This window comes from Ambystoma mexicanum, chromosome 6q (assembly GCF_040938575.1).
Source record: "Ambystoma mexicanum isolate Mex_15411 chromosome 6q, UKY_AmexF1_1, whole genome shotgun sequence".
Taxonomy (NCBI): domain Eukaryota; kingdom Metazoa; phylum Chordata; class Amphibia; order Caudata; family Ambystomatidae; genus Ambystoma; species Ambystoma mexicanum.
Genome location: NC_090937.1, coordinates 1,628,795,486 through 1,628,809,480, shown reverse-complemented (window position 1 = coordinate 1,628,809,480; position 13,995 = coordinate 1,628,795,486). Strand labels below are relative to the sequence as shown.

The window sequence follows — 13,995 nt, the reverse complement described above, 5'->3', positions numbered from 1 at the left end:
GGATGCAAGAACCTTTCCTGGATGGGGTTTTGATTTTCACGAAAAGTGTGTCAGCTTTGCTTTCAGCATGAGTCTGATTTCCAAAAAATGCATTTTGAACAATTTAAAGATTTGATCTGCGTTGGCCGGGAATAGAACCCGGGTCAACTGCTTGGAAGGCAGCTATGCTCACCACTATACCACCAACGCCTGCCTGTCTGGGCTATCTGATGGAGCGGCCCTTAGAAATAAGAATAAGTCATTGGCTGGGAATGAAAAAAGCTTGCGTTTGACGCAGAAGCAGTTCGCATCATGAGGTCTTGCCGGTCAGCCCAACATTTCCCCGGGACCCCTTAAAAAAGGAGCTTGGTTTTAAGTTTGGTTTGATTGAACAGTACATTTTGTTGGCTGGGCTGGGACCCTCTCCTATTTAGCGCAAGAGTGGAACGAGGCAGCAAGTTCAAGGAATGACATTGCATCCAGGCACTTACAGCTCTTTGTGCCCTAATGCCATGACACAAAAACATAATTTGAAAAAAGTTAGCAGAGGATGGTTTCGATCCATCGACCTCTGGGTTATGGGCCCAGCACGCTTCCGCTGCGCCACTCTGCTCGTTGGAGAACAAGAGCTTTTCTGGGCTTTTACAGCCTACAAACCGACAACCCTAGACCCAGTTTCGAGTGAAGCGGGCAGTAGGCCTTACAAAGCCAAACAACCTGCAACCACGCACTCCCATCCCATGGCCTTTTGCAGACAGGCCTCATTTCTCTAGCTCACACCCTAACTGCCAACACCCCTTCCCCTTCTCTCTCTGTCTCTCTCTCTCTGTCTCTCTCTCTCATTCTCTCTCTCTCGCAAATAGATACTTTACTTCCCAGGTGCAACAAAACAAGCCTTCTCGAGCTGGCAGATATGGGAAGGAAGGAAGGAAGGGCCAGTTTGGAAACTCAACTCAATTACCATAAATCCCCTGCTAAGGGTTATGGGAGGGAGGAATGAAGGAACTTTGCTTCAGGGAAAGGGCTGCTGCTGCTTCAGCATGTGAGGAGCGCAGCCACACGTTTCACCTTCTTCAGTATGTTGGTTTACAGGATGAGAGAGATCCTGAAACCTCACTCTAATAGGCTGAGGTGCTGTGCTCGGTGGCCTGCTGGGACCAAGGCCCGTCAGGGCAAGGCGAATAGGCCTTTGTCAGGCCTTCGTCAGGGCTTTGTCGGGGAGGGGCCAGGAGCCCTGCTCGCTTCAATCCCCTCACCGATAGACAGTTGCAGAAACTAGGATGCAAGAACCTTTCCTGGATGGGGTTTTGATTTTCACGAAAAGTGTGTCAGCTTTGCTTTCAGCATGAGTCTGATTTCCAAAAAATGCATTTTGAACAATTTAAAGATTTGATCTGCGTTGGCCGGGAATCGAACCCGGGTCAACTGCTTGGAAGGCAGCTATGCTCACCACTATACCACCAACGCCTGCCTGTCTGGGCTATCTGATGGAGCGGCCCTTAGAAATAAGAATAAGTCATTGGCTGGGAATGAAAAAAGCTTGCGTTTGACGCAGAAGCAGTTCGCATCATGAGGTCTTGCCGGTCAGCCCAACATTTCCCCGGGACCCCTTAAAAAAGGAGCTTGGTTTTAAGTTTGGTTTGATTGAACAGTACATTTTGTTGGCTGGGCTGGGACCCTCTCCTATTTAGCGCAAGAGTGGAACGAGGCAGCAAGTTCAAGGAATGACATTGCATCCAGGCACTTACAGCTCTTTGTGCCCTAATGCCATGACACAAAAACATAATTTGAAAAAAGTTAGCAGAGGATGGTTTCGATCCATCGACCTCTGGGTTATGGGCCCAGCACGCTTCCGCTGCGCCACTCTGCTGGTTGGAGAACAAGAGCTTTTATGGGCTTTTACAGCCTACAAACCGACAACCCTAGACCCAGTTTCGAGTGAAGCGGGCAGTAGGCCTTACAAAGCCAAACAACCTGCAACCACGCACTCCCATCCCATGGCCTTTTGCAGACAGGCCTCATTTCTCTAGCTCACACCCTAACTGCCAACACCCCTTCCCCTTCTCTCTCTGTCTCTCTCTCTCTGTCTCTCTCTCTCATTCTCTCTCTCTCGCAAATAGATACTTTACTTCCCAGGTGCAACAAAACAAGCCTTCTCGAGCTGGCAGATATGGGAAGGAAGGAAGGAAGGGCCAGTTTGGAAACTCAACTCAATTACCATAAATCCCCTGCTAAGGGTTATGGGAGGGAGGAATGAAGGAACTTTGCTTCAGGGAAAGGGCTGCTGCTGCTTCAGCATGTGAGGAGCGCAGCCACACGTTTCACCTTCTTCAGTATGTTGGTTTACAGGATGAGAGAGATCCTGAAACCTCACTCTAATAGGCTGAGGTGCTGTGCTCGGTGGCCTGCTGGGACCAAGGCCCGTCAGGGCAAGGCGAATAGGCCTTTGTCAGGCCTTCGTCAGGGCTTTGTCGGGGAGGGGCCAGGAGCCCTGCTCGCTTCAATCCCCTCACCGATAGACAGTTGCAGAAACTAGGATGCAAGAACCTTTCCTGGATGGGGTTTTGATTTTCACGAAAAGTGTGTCAGCTTTGCTTTCAGCATGAGTCTGATTTCCAAAAAATGCATTTTGAACAATTTAAAGATTTGATCTGCGTTGGCCGGGAATCGAACCTGGGTCAACTGCTTGGAAGGCAGCTATGCTCACCACTATACCACCAACGCCTGCCTGTCTGGGCTATCTGATGGAGCGGCCTTTAGAAATAAGAATAAGTCATTGGCTGGGAATGAAAAAAGCTTGCGTTTGACGCAGAAGCAGTTCGCATCATGAGGTCTTGCCGGTCAGCCCAACATTTCCCCGGGACCCCTTAAAAAAGGAGCTTGGTTTTAAGTTTGGTTTGATTGAACAGTGCATTTTGTTGGCTGGGCTGGGACCCTCTCCTATTTAGCGCAAGAGTGGAACGAGGCAGCAAGTTCAAGGAATGACATTGCATCCAGGCACTTACAGCTCTTTGTGCCCTAATGCCATGACACAAAAACATAATTTGAAAAAAGTTAGCAGAGGATGGTTTCGATCCATCGACCTCTGGGTTATGGGCCCAGCACGCTTCCGCTGCGCCACTCTGCTGGTTGGAGAACAAAAGCTTTTCTGGGCTTTTACAGCCTACAAACCGACAACCCTAGACCCATTTTCGAGTGAAGCGGGCAGTAGGCCTTACAAAGCCAAACAACCTGCAACCACGCACTCCCATCCCATGGCCTTTTGCAGACAGGCCTCATTTCTCTAGCTCACACCCTAACTGCCAACACCCCTTCCCCTTCTCTCTCTGTCTCTCTCTCTCTGTCTCTCTCTCTCATTCTCTCTCTCTCGCAAATAGATACTTTACTTCCCAGGTGCAACAAAACAAGCCTTCTCGAGCTGGCAGATATGGGAAGGAAGGAAGGAAGGGCCAGTTTGGAAACTCAACTCAATTACCATAAATCCCCTGCTAAGGGTTATGGGAGGGAGGAATGAAGGAACTTTGCTTCAGGGAAAGGGCTGCTGCTGCTTCAGCATGTGAGGAGCGCAGCCACACGTTTCACCTTCTTCAGTATGTTGGTTTACAGGATGAGAGAGATCCTGAAACCTCACTCTAATAGGCTGAGGTGCTGTGCTCGGTGGCCTGCTGGGGCCAAGGCCCGTCAGGGCAAGGCGAATAGGCCTTTGTCAGGCCTTCGTCAGGGCTTTGTCGGGGAGGGGCCAGGAGCCCTGCTCGCTTCAATCCCCTCACCGATAGACAGTTGCAGAAACTAGGATGCAAGAACCTTTCCTGGATGGGGTTTTGATTTTCACGAAAAGTGTGTCAGCTTTGCTTTCAGCATGAGTCTGATTTCCAAAAAATGCATTTTGAACAATTTAAAGATTTGATCTGCGTTGGCCGGGAATCGAACCCGGGTCAACTGCTTGGAAGGCAGCTATGCTCACCACTATACCACCAACGCCTGCCGGTCTGGGCTGTCTGATGGAGCGGCCCTTAGAAATAAGAATAAGTCATTGGCTGGGAATGAAAAAAGCTTGCGTTTGACGCAGAAGCAGTTCGCATCATGAGGTCTTGCCGGTCAGCCCAACATTTCCCCGGGACCCCTTAAAAAAGGAGCTTGGTTTTAAGTTTGGTTTGATTGAACAGTACATTTTGTTGGCTGGGCTGGGACCCTCTCCTATTTAGCGCAAGAGTGGAACGAGGCAGCAAGTTCAAGGAATGACATTGCATCCAGGCACTTACAGCTCTTTGTGCCCTAATGCCATGACACAAAAACATAATTTGAAAAAAGTTAGCAGAGGATGGTTTCGATCCATCGACCTCTGGGTTATGGGCCCAGCACGCTTCCGCTGCGCCACTCTGCTGGTTGGAGAACAAGAGCTTTTCTGGGCTTTTACAGCCTACAAACCGACAACCCTAGACCCAGTTTCGAGTGAAGCGGGCAGTAGGCCTTACAAAGCCAAACAACCTGCAACCACGCACTCCCATCCCATGGCCTTTTGCAGACAGGCCTCATTTCTCTAGCTCACACCCTAACTGCCAACACCCCTTCCCCTTCTCTCTCTGTCTCTCTCTCTCTGTCTCTCTCTCTCATTCTCTCTCTCTCGCAAATAGATACTTTACTTCCCAGGTGCAACAAAACAAGCCTTCTCGAGCTGGCAGATATGGGAAGGAAGGAAGGAAGGGCCAGTTTGGAAACTCAACTCAATTACCATAAATCCCCTGCTAAGGGTTATGGGAGGGAGGAATGAAGGAACTTTGCTTCAGGGAAAGGGCTGCTGCTGCTTCAGCATGTGAGGAGCGCAGCCACACGTTTCACCTTCTTCAGTATGTTGGTTTACAGGATGAGAGAGATCCTGAAACCTCACTCTAATAGGCTGAGGTGCTGTGCTCGGTGGCCTGCTGGGACCAAGGCCCGTCAGGGCAAGGCGAATAGGCCTTTGTCAGGCCTTCGTCAGGGCTTTGTCGGGGAGGGGCCAGGAGCCCTGCTCGCTTCAATCCCCTCACCGATAGACAGTTGCAGAAACTAGGATGCAAGAACCTTTCCTGGATGGGGTTTTGATTTTCACGAAAAGTGTGTCAGCTTTGCTTTCAGCATGAGTCTGATTTCCAAAAAATGCATTTTGAACAATTTAAAGATTTGATCTGCGTTGGCCGGGAATCGAACCCGGGTCAACTGCTTGGAAGGCAGCTATGCTCACCACTATACCACCAACGCCTGCCTGTCTGGGCTATCTGATGGAGCGGCCCTTAGAAATAAGAATAAGTCATTGGCTGGGAATGAAAAAAGCTTGCGTTTGACGCAGAAGCAGTTCGCATCATGAGGTCTTGCCGGTCAGCCCAACATTTCCCCGGGACCCCTTAAAAAAGGAGCTTGGTTTTAAGTTTGGTTTGATTGAACAGTACATTTTGTTGGCTGGGCTGGGACCCTCTCCTATTTAGCGCAAGAGTGGAACGAGGCAGCAAGTTCAAGGAATGACATTGCATCCAGGCACTTACAGCTCTTTGTGCCCTAATGCCATGACACAAAAACATAATTTGAAAAAAGTTAGCAGAGGATGGTTTCGATCCATCGACCTCTGGGTTATGGGCCCAGCACGCTTCCGCTGCGCCACTCTGCTGGTTGGAGAACAAGAGCTTTTATGGGCTTTTACAGCCTACAAACCGACAACCCTAGACCCAGTTTCGAGTGAAGCGGGCAGTAGGCCTTACAAAGCCAAACAACCTGCAACCACGCACTCCCATCCCATGGCCTTTTGCAGACAGGCCTCATTTCTCTAGCTCACACCCTAACTGCCAACACCCCTTCCCCTTCTCTCTCTGTCTCTCTCTCTCTGTCTCTCTCTCTCATTCTCTCTCTCTCGCAAATAGATACTTTACTTCCCAGGTGCAACAAAACAAGCCTTCTCGAGCTGGCAGATATGGGAAGGAAGGAAGGAAGGGCCAGTTTGGAAACTCAACTCAATTACCATAAATCCCCTGCTAAGGGTTATGGGAGGGAGGAATGAAGGAACTTTGCTTCAGGGAAAGGGCTGCTGCTGCTTCAGCATGTGAGGAGCGCAGCCACACGTTTCACCTTCTTCAGTATGTTGGTTTACAGGATGAGAGAGATCCTGAAACCTCACTCTAATAGGCTGAGGTGCTGTGCTCGGTGGCCTGCTGGGACCAAGGCCCGTCAGGGCAAGGCGAATAGGCCTTTGTCAGGCCTTCGTCAGGGCTTTGTCGGGGAGGGGCCAGGAGCCCTGCTCGCTTCAATCCCCTCACCGATAGACAGTTGCAGAAACTAGGATGCAAGAACCTTTCCTGGATGGGGTTTTGATTTTCACGAAAAGTGTGTCAGCTTTGCTTTCAGCATGAGTCTGATTTCCAAAGAATGCATTTTGAACAATTTAAAGATTTGATCTGCGTTGGCCGGGAATCGAACCTGGGTCAACTGCTTGGAAGGCAGCTATGCTCACCACTATACCACCAACGCCTGCCTGTCTGGGCTATCTGATGGAGCGGCCTTTAGAAATAAGAATAAGTCATTGGCTGGGAATGAAAAAAGCTTGCGTTTGACGCAGAAGCAGTTCGCATCATGAGGTCTTGCCGGTCAGCCCAACATTTCCCCGGGACCCCTTAAAAAAGGAGCTTGGTTTTAAGTTTGGTTTGATTGAACAGTGCATTTTGTTGGCTGGGCTGGGACCCTCTCCTATTTAGCGCAAGAGTGGAACGAGGCAGCAAGTTCAAGGAATGACATTGCATCCAGGCACTTACAGCTCTTTGTGCCCTAATGCCATGACACAAAAACATAATTTGAAAAAAGTTAGCAGAGGATGGTTTCGATCCATCGACCTCTGGGTTATGGGCCCAGCACGCTTCCGCTGCGCCACTCTGCTGGTTGGAGAACAAAAGCTTTTCTGGGCTTTTACAGCCTACAAACCGACAACCCTAGACCCATTTTCGAGTGAAGCGGGCAGTAGGCCTTACAAAGCCAAACAACCTGCAACCACGCACTCCCATCCCATGGCCTTTTGCAGACAGGCCTCATTTCTCTAGCTCACACCCTAACTGCCAACACCCCTTCCCCTTCTCTCTCTGTCTCTCTCTCTCTGTCTCTCTCTCTCATTCTCTCTCTCTCGCAAATAGATACTTTACTTCCCAGGTGCAACAAAACAAGCCTTCTCGAGCTGGCAGATATGGGAAGGAAGGAAGGAAGGGCCAGTTTGGAAACTCAACTCAATTACCATAAATCCCCTGCTAAGGGTTATGGGAGGGAGGAATGAAGGAACTTTGCTTCAGGGAAAGGGCTGCTGCTGCTTCAGCATGTGAGGAGCGCAGCCACACGTTTCACCTTCTTCAGTATGTTGGTTTACAGGATGAGAGAGATCCTGAAACCTCACTCTAATAGGCTGAGGTGCTGTGCTCGGTGGCCTGCTGGGACCAAGGCCCGTCAGGGCAAGGCGAATAGGCCTTTGTCAGGCCTTCGTCAGGGCTTTGTCGGGGAGGGGCCAGGAGCCCTGCTCGCTTCAATCCCCTCACCGATAGACAGTTGCAGAAACTAGGATGCAAGAACCTTTCCTGGATGGGGTTTTGATTTTCACGAAAAGTGTGTCAGCTTTGCTTTCAGCATGAGTCTGATTTCCAAAAAATGCATTTTGAACAATTTAAAGATTTGATCTGCGTTGGCCGGGAATCGAACCCGGGTCAACTGCTTGGAAGGCAGCTATGCTCACCACTATACCACCAACGCCTGCCGGTCTGGGCTATCTGATGGAGCGGCCCTTAGAAATAAGAATAAGTCATTGGCTGGGAATGAAAAAAGCTTGCGTTTGACGCAGAAGCAGTTCGCATCATGAGGTCTTGCCGGTCAGCCCAACATTTCCCCGGGACCCCTTAAAAAAGGAGCTTGGTTTTAAGTTTGGTTTGATTGAACAGTACATTTTGTTGGCTGGGCTGGGACCCTCTCCTATTTAGCGCAAGAGTGGAACGAGGCAGCAAATTCAAGGAATGACATTGCATCCAGGCACTTACAGCTCTTTGTGCCCTAATGCCATGACACAAAAACATAATTTGAAAAAAGTTAGCAGAGGATGGTTTCGATCCATCGACCTCTGGGTTATGGGCCCAGCACGCTTCCGCTGCGCCACTCTGCTGGTTGGAGAACAAGAGCTTTTCTGGGCTTTTACAGCCTACAAACCGACAACCCTAGACCCAGTTTCGAGTGAAGCGGGCAGTAGGCCTTACAAAGCCAAACAACCTGCAACCACGCACTCCCATCCCATGGCCTTTTGCAGACAGGCCTCATTTCTCTAGCTCACACCCTAACTGCCAACACCCCTTCCCCTTCTCTCTCTGTCTCTCTCTCTCTGTCTCTCTCTCTCATTCTCTCTCTCTCGCAAATAGATACTTTACTTCCCAGGTGCAACAAAACAAGCCTTCTCGAGCTGGCAGATATGGGAAGGAAGGAAGGAAGGGCCAGTTTGGAAACTCAACTCAATTACCATAAATCCCCTGCTAAGGGTTATGGGAGGGAGGAATGAAGGAACTTTGCTTCAGGGAAAGGGCTGCTGCTGCTTCAGCATGTGAGGAGCGCAGCCACACGTTTCACCTTCTTCAGTATGTTGGTTTACAGGATGAGAGAGATCCTGAAACCTCACTCTAATAGGCTGAGGTGCTGTGCTCGGTGGCCTGCTGGGACCAAGGCCCGTCAGGGCAAGGCGAATAGGCCTTTGTCAGGCCTTCGTCAGGGCTTTGTCGGGGAGGGGCCAGGAGCCCTGCTCGCTTCAATCCCCTCACCGATAGACAGTTGCAGAAACTAGGATGCAAGAACCTTTCCTGGATGGGGTTTTGATTTTCACGAAAAGTGTGTCAGCTTTGCTTTCAGCATGAGTCTGATTTCCAAAAAATGCATTTTGAACAATTTAAAGATTTGATCTGCGTTGGCCGGGAATCGAACCCGGGTCAACTGCTTGGAAGGCAGCTATGCTCACCACTATACCACCAACGCCTGCCTGTCTGGGCTATCTGATGGAGCGGCCCTTAGAAATAAGAATAAGTCATTGGCTGGGAATGAAAAAAGCTTGCGTTTGACGCAGAAGCAGTTCGCATCATGAGGTCTTGCCGGTCAGCCCAACATTTCCCCGGGACCCCTTAAAAAAGGAGCTTGGTTTTAAGTTTGGTTTGATTGAACAGTACATTTTGTTGGCTGGGCTGGGACCCTCTCCTATTTAGCGCAAGAGTGGAACGAGGCAGCAAGTTCAAGGAATGACATTGCATCCAGGCACTTACAGCTCTTTGTGCCCTAATGCCATGACACAAAAACATAATTTGAAAAAAGTTAGCAGAGGATGGTTTCGATCCATCGACCTCTGGGTTATGGGCCCAGCACGCTTCCGCTGCGCCACTCTGCTGGTTGGAGAACAAGAGCTTTTCTGGGCTTTTACAGCCTACAAACCGACAACCCTAGACCCAGTTTCGAGTGAAGCGGGCAGTAGGCCTTACAAAGCCAAACAACCTGCAACCACGCACTCCCATCCCATGGCCTTTTGCAGACAGGCCTCATTTCTCTAGCTCACACCCTAACTGCCAACACCCCTTCCCCTTCTCTCTCTGTCTCTCTCTCTCTGTCTCTCTCTCTCATTCTCTCTCTCTCGCAAATAGATACTTTACTTCCCAGGTGCAACAAAACAAGCCTTCTCGAGCTGGCAGATATGGGAAGGAAGGAAGGAAGGGCCAGTTTGGAAACTCAACTCAATTACCATAAATCCCCTGCTAAGGGTTATGGGAGGGAGGAATGAAGGAACTTTGCTTCAGGGAAAGGGCTGCTGCTGCTTCAGCATGTGAGGAGCGCAGCCACACGTTTCACCTTCTTCAGTATGTTGGTTTACAGGATGAGAGAGATCCTGAAACCTCACTCTAATAGGCTGAGGTGCTGTGCTCGGTGGCCTGCTGGGACCAAGGCCCGTCAGGGCAAGGCGAATAGGCCTTTGTCAGGCCTTCGTCAGGGCTTTGTCGGGGAGGGGCCAGGAGCCCTGCTCGCTTCAATCCCCTCACCGATAGACAGTTGCAGAAACTAGGATGCAAGAACCTTTCCTGGATGGGGTTTTGATTTTCACGAAAAGTGTGTCAGCTTTGCTTTCAGCATGAGTCTGATTTCCAAAAAATGCATTTTGAACAATTTAAAGATTTGATCTGCGTTGGCCGGGAATCGAACCCGGGTCAACTGCTTGGAAGGCAGCTATGCTCACCACTATACCACCAACGCCTGCCTGTCTGGGCTATCTGATGGAGCGGCCCTTAGAAATAAGAATAAGTCATTGGCTGGGAATGAAAAAAGCTTGCGTTTGACGCAGAAGCAGTTCGCATCATGAGGTCTTGCCGGTCAGCCCAACATTTCCCCGGGACCCCTTAAAAAAGGAGCTTGGTTTTAAGTTTGGTTTGATTGAACAGTACATTTTGTTGGCTGGGCTGGGACCCTCTCCTATTTAGCGCAAGAGTGGAACGAGGCAGCAAGTTCAAGGAATGACATTGCATCCAGGCACTTACAGCTCTTTGTGCCCTAATGCCATGACACAAAAACATAATTTGAAAAAAGTTAGCAGAGGATGGTTTCGATCCATCGACCTCTGGGTTATGGGCCCAGCACGCTTCCGCTGCGCCACTCTGCTGGTTGGAGAACAAGAGCTTTTCTGGGCTTTTACAGCCTACAAACCGACAACCCTAGACCCAGTTTCGAGTGAAGCGGGCAGTAGGCCTTACAAAGCCAAACAACCTGCAACCACGCACTCCCATCCCATGGCCTTTTGCAGACAGGCCTCATTTCTCTAGCTCACACCCTAACTGCCAACACCCCTTCCCCTTCTCTCTCTGTCTCTCTCTCTCTGTCTCTCTCTCTCATTCTCTCTCTCTCGCAAATAGATACTTTACTTCCCAGGTGCAACAAAACAAGCCTTCTCGAGCTGGCAGATATGGGAAGGAAGGAAGGAAGGGCCAGTTTGGAAACTCAACTCAATTACCATAAATCCCCTGCTAAGGGTTATGGGAGGGAGGAATGAAGGAACTTTGCTTCAGGGAAAGGGCTGCTGCTGCTTCAGCATGTGAGGAGCGCAGCCACACGTTTCACCTTCTTCAGTATGTTGGTTTACAGGATGAGAGAGATCCTGAAACCTCACTCTAATAGGCTGAGGTGCTGTGCTCGGTGGCCTGCTGGGACCAAGGCCCGTCAGGGCAAGGCGAATAGGCCTTTGTCAGGCCTTCGTCAGGGCTTTGTCGGGGAGGGGCCAGGAGCCCTGCTCGCTTCAATCCCCTCACCGATAGACAGTTGCAGAAACTAGGATGCAAGAACCTTTCCTGGATGGGGTTTTGATTTTCACGAAAAGTGTGTCAGCTTTGCTTTCAGCATGAGTCTGATTTCCAAAAAATGCATTTTGAACAATTTAAAGATTTGATCTGCGTTGGCCCCGGGTCAACTGCTTGGAAGGCAGCTATGCTCACCACTATACCACCAACGCCTGCCTGTCTGGGCTATCTGATGGAGCGGCCTTTAGAAATAAGAATAAGTCATTGGCTGGGAATGAAAAAAGCTTGCGTTTGACGCAGAAGCAGTTCGCATCATGAGGTCTTGCCGGTCAGCCCAACATTTCCCCGGGACCCCTTAAAAAAGGAGCTTGGTTTTAAGTTTGGTTTGATTGAACAGTGCATTTTGTTGGCTGGGCTGGGACCCTCTCCTATTTAGCGCAAGAGTGGAACGAGGCAGCAAGTTCAAGGAATGACATTGCATCCAGGCACTTACAGCTCTTTGTGCCCTAATGCCATGACACAAAAACATAATTTGAAAAAAGTTAGCAGAGGATGGTTTCGATCCATCGACCTCTGTGTTATGGGCCCAGCACGCTTCCGCTGCGCCACTCTGCTGGTTGGAGAACAAGAGCTTTTCTGGGCTTTTACAGCCTACAAACCGACAACCCTAGACCCAGTTTCGAGTGAAGCGGTCAGTAGGCCTTACAAAGCCAAACAACCTGCAACCACGCACTCCCATCCCATGGCCTTTTGCAGACAGGCCTCATTTCTCTAGCTCACACCCTAACTGCCAACACCCCTTCCCCTTCTCTCTCTGTCTCTCTCTCTCTGTCTCTCTCTCTCATTCTCTCTCTCTCGCAAATAGATACTTTACTTCCCAGGTGCAACAAAACAAGCCTTCTCGAGCTGGCAGATATGGGAAGGAAGGAAGGAAGGGCCAGTTTGGAAACTCAACTCAATTACCATAAATCCCCTGCTAAGGGTTATGGGAGGGAGGAATGAAGGAACTTTGCTTCAGGGAAAGGGCTGCTGCTGCTTCAGCATGTGAGGAGCGCAGCCACACGTTTCACCTTCTTCAGTATGTTGGTTTACAGGATGAGAGAGATCCTGAAACCTCACTCTAATAGGCTGAGGTGCTGTGCTCGGTGGCCTGCTGGGACCAAGGCCCGTCAGGGCAAGGCGAATAGGCCTTTGTCAGGCCTTCGTCAGGGCTTTGTCGGGGAGGGGCCAGGAGCCCTGCTCGCTTCAATCCCCTCACCGATAGACAGTTGCAGAAACTAGGATGCAAGAACCTTTCCTGGATGGGGTTTTGATTTTCACGAAAAGTGTGTCAGCTTTGCTTTCAGCATGAGTCTGATTTCCAAAAAATGCATTTTGAACAATTTAAAGATTTGATCTGCGTTGGCCGGGAATCGAACCCGGGTCAACTGCTTGGAAGGCAGCTATGCTCACCACTATACCACCAACGCCTGCCTGTCTGGGCTATCTGATGGAGCGGCCCTTAGAAATAAGAATAAGTCATTGGCTGGGAATGAAAAAAGCTTGCGTTTGACGCAGAAGCAGTTCGCATCATGAGGTCTTGCCGGTCAGCCCAACATTTCCCCGGGACCCCTTAAAAAAGGAGCTTGGTTTTAAGTTTGGTTTGATTGAACAGTACATTTTGTTGGCTGGGCTGGGACCCTCTCCTATTTAGCGCAAGAGTGGAACGAGGCAGCAAGTTCAAGGAATGACATTGCATCCAGGCACTTACAGCTCTTTGTGCCCTAATGCCATGACACAAAAACATAATTTGAAAAAAGTTAGCAGAGGATGGTTTCGATCCATCGACCTCTGGGTTATGGGCCCAGCACGCTTCCGCTGCGCCACTCTGCTGGTTGGAGAACAAGAGCTTTTCTGGGCTTTTACAGCCTACAAACCGACAACCCTAGACCCAGTTTCGAGTGAAGCGGGCAGTAGGCCTTACAAAGCCAAACAACCTGCAACCACGCACTCCCATCCCATGGCCTTTTGCAGACAGGCCTCATTTCTCTAGCTCACACCCTAACTGCCAACACCCCTTCCCCTTCTCTCTCTGTCTCTCTCTCTCTGTCTCTCTCTCTCATTCTCTCTCTCTCGCAAATAGATACTTTACTTCCCAGGTGCAACAAAACAAGCCTTCTCGAGCTGGCAGATATGGGAAGGAAGGAAGGAAGGGCCAGTTTGGAAACTCAACTCAATTACCATAAATCCCCTGCTAAGGGTTATGGGAGGGAGGAATGAAGGAACTTTGCTTCAGGGAAAGGGCTGCTGCTGCTTCAGCATGTGAGGAGCGCAGCCACACGTTTCACCTTCTTCAGTATGTTGGTTTACAGGATGAGAGAGATCCTGAAACCTCACTCTAATAGGCTGAGGTGCTGTGCTCGGTGGCCTGCTGGGACCAAGGCCCGTCAGGGCAAGGCGAATAGGCCTTTGTCAGGCCTTCGTCAGGGCTTTGTCGGGGAGGGGCCAGGAGCCCTGCTCGCTTCAATCCCCTCACCGATAGACAGTTGCAGAAACTAGGATGCAAGAACCTTTCCTGGATGGGGTTTTGATTTTCACGAAAAGTGTGTCAGCTTTGCTTTCAGCATGAGTCTGATTTCCAAAAAATGCATTTTGAACAATTTAAAGATTTGATCTGCGTTGGCCCCGGGTCAACTGCTTGGAAGGCAGCTATGCTCACCACTATACCACCAACGCC

The 13,995-nt window shown here is 50.0% G+C and overlaps 7 non-coding genes across 7 annotated transcripts; all 7 read right to left on the bottom strand.

Moving 5' to 3' along the window:
• Positions 1-1,374: 1,374 nt before the first annotated feature.
• On the bottom strand, positions 1,375-1,446 carry TRNAG-UCC (transfer RNA glycine (anticodon UCC)). Its single transcript has one exon. It is a non-coding gene; the product is annotated as a tRNA-Gly (tRNA).
• A 2,442-nt stretch (positions 1,447-3,888) lies between these two features.
• Positions 3,889-3,960, bottom strand: TRNAG-UCC (transfer RNA glycine (anticodon UCC)). Its single transcript has one exon. It is a non-coding gene; the product is annotated as a tRNA-Gly (tRNA).
• Positions 3,961-5,145: 1,185 nt separating this feature from the next.
• On the bottom strand, positions 5,146-5,217 carry TRNAG-UCC (transfer RNA glycine (anticodon UCC)). Its single transcript has one exon. It is a non-coding gene; the product is annotated as a tRNA-Gly (tRNA).
• A 2,442-nt stretch (positions 5,218-7,659) lies between these two features.
• TRNAG-UCC (transfer RNA glycine (anticodon UCC)) lies at positions 7,660-7,731 on the bottom strand. The gene has a single exon. It is a non-coding gene; the product is annotated as a tRNA-Gly (tRNA).
• A 1,185-nt stretch (positions 7,732-8,916) lies between these two features.
• TRNAG-UCC (transfer RNA glycine (anticodon UCC)) lies at positions 8,917-8,988 on the bottom strand. The gene has a single exon. It is a non-coding gene; the product is annotated as a tRNA-Gly (tRNA).
• Positions 8,989-10,173: 1,185 nt separating this feature from the next.
• On the bottom strand, positions 10,174-10,245 carry TRNAG-UCC (transfer RNA glycine (anticodon UCC)). The gene has a single exon. It is a non-coding gene; the product is annotated as a tRNA-Gly (tRNA).
• Positions 10,246-12,676: 2,431 nt separating this feature from the next.
• Positions 12,677-12,748, bottom strand: TRNAG-UCC (transfer RNA glycine (anticodon UCC)). Its single transcript has one exon. It is a non-coding gene; the product is annotated as a tRNA-Gly (tRNA).
• Between the last annotated feature and the right edge of the window lie 1,247 nt (positions 12,749-13,995).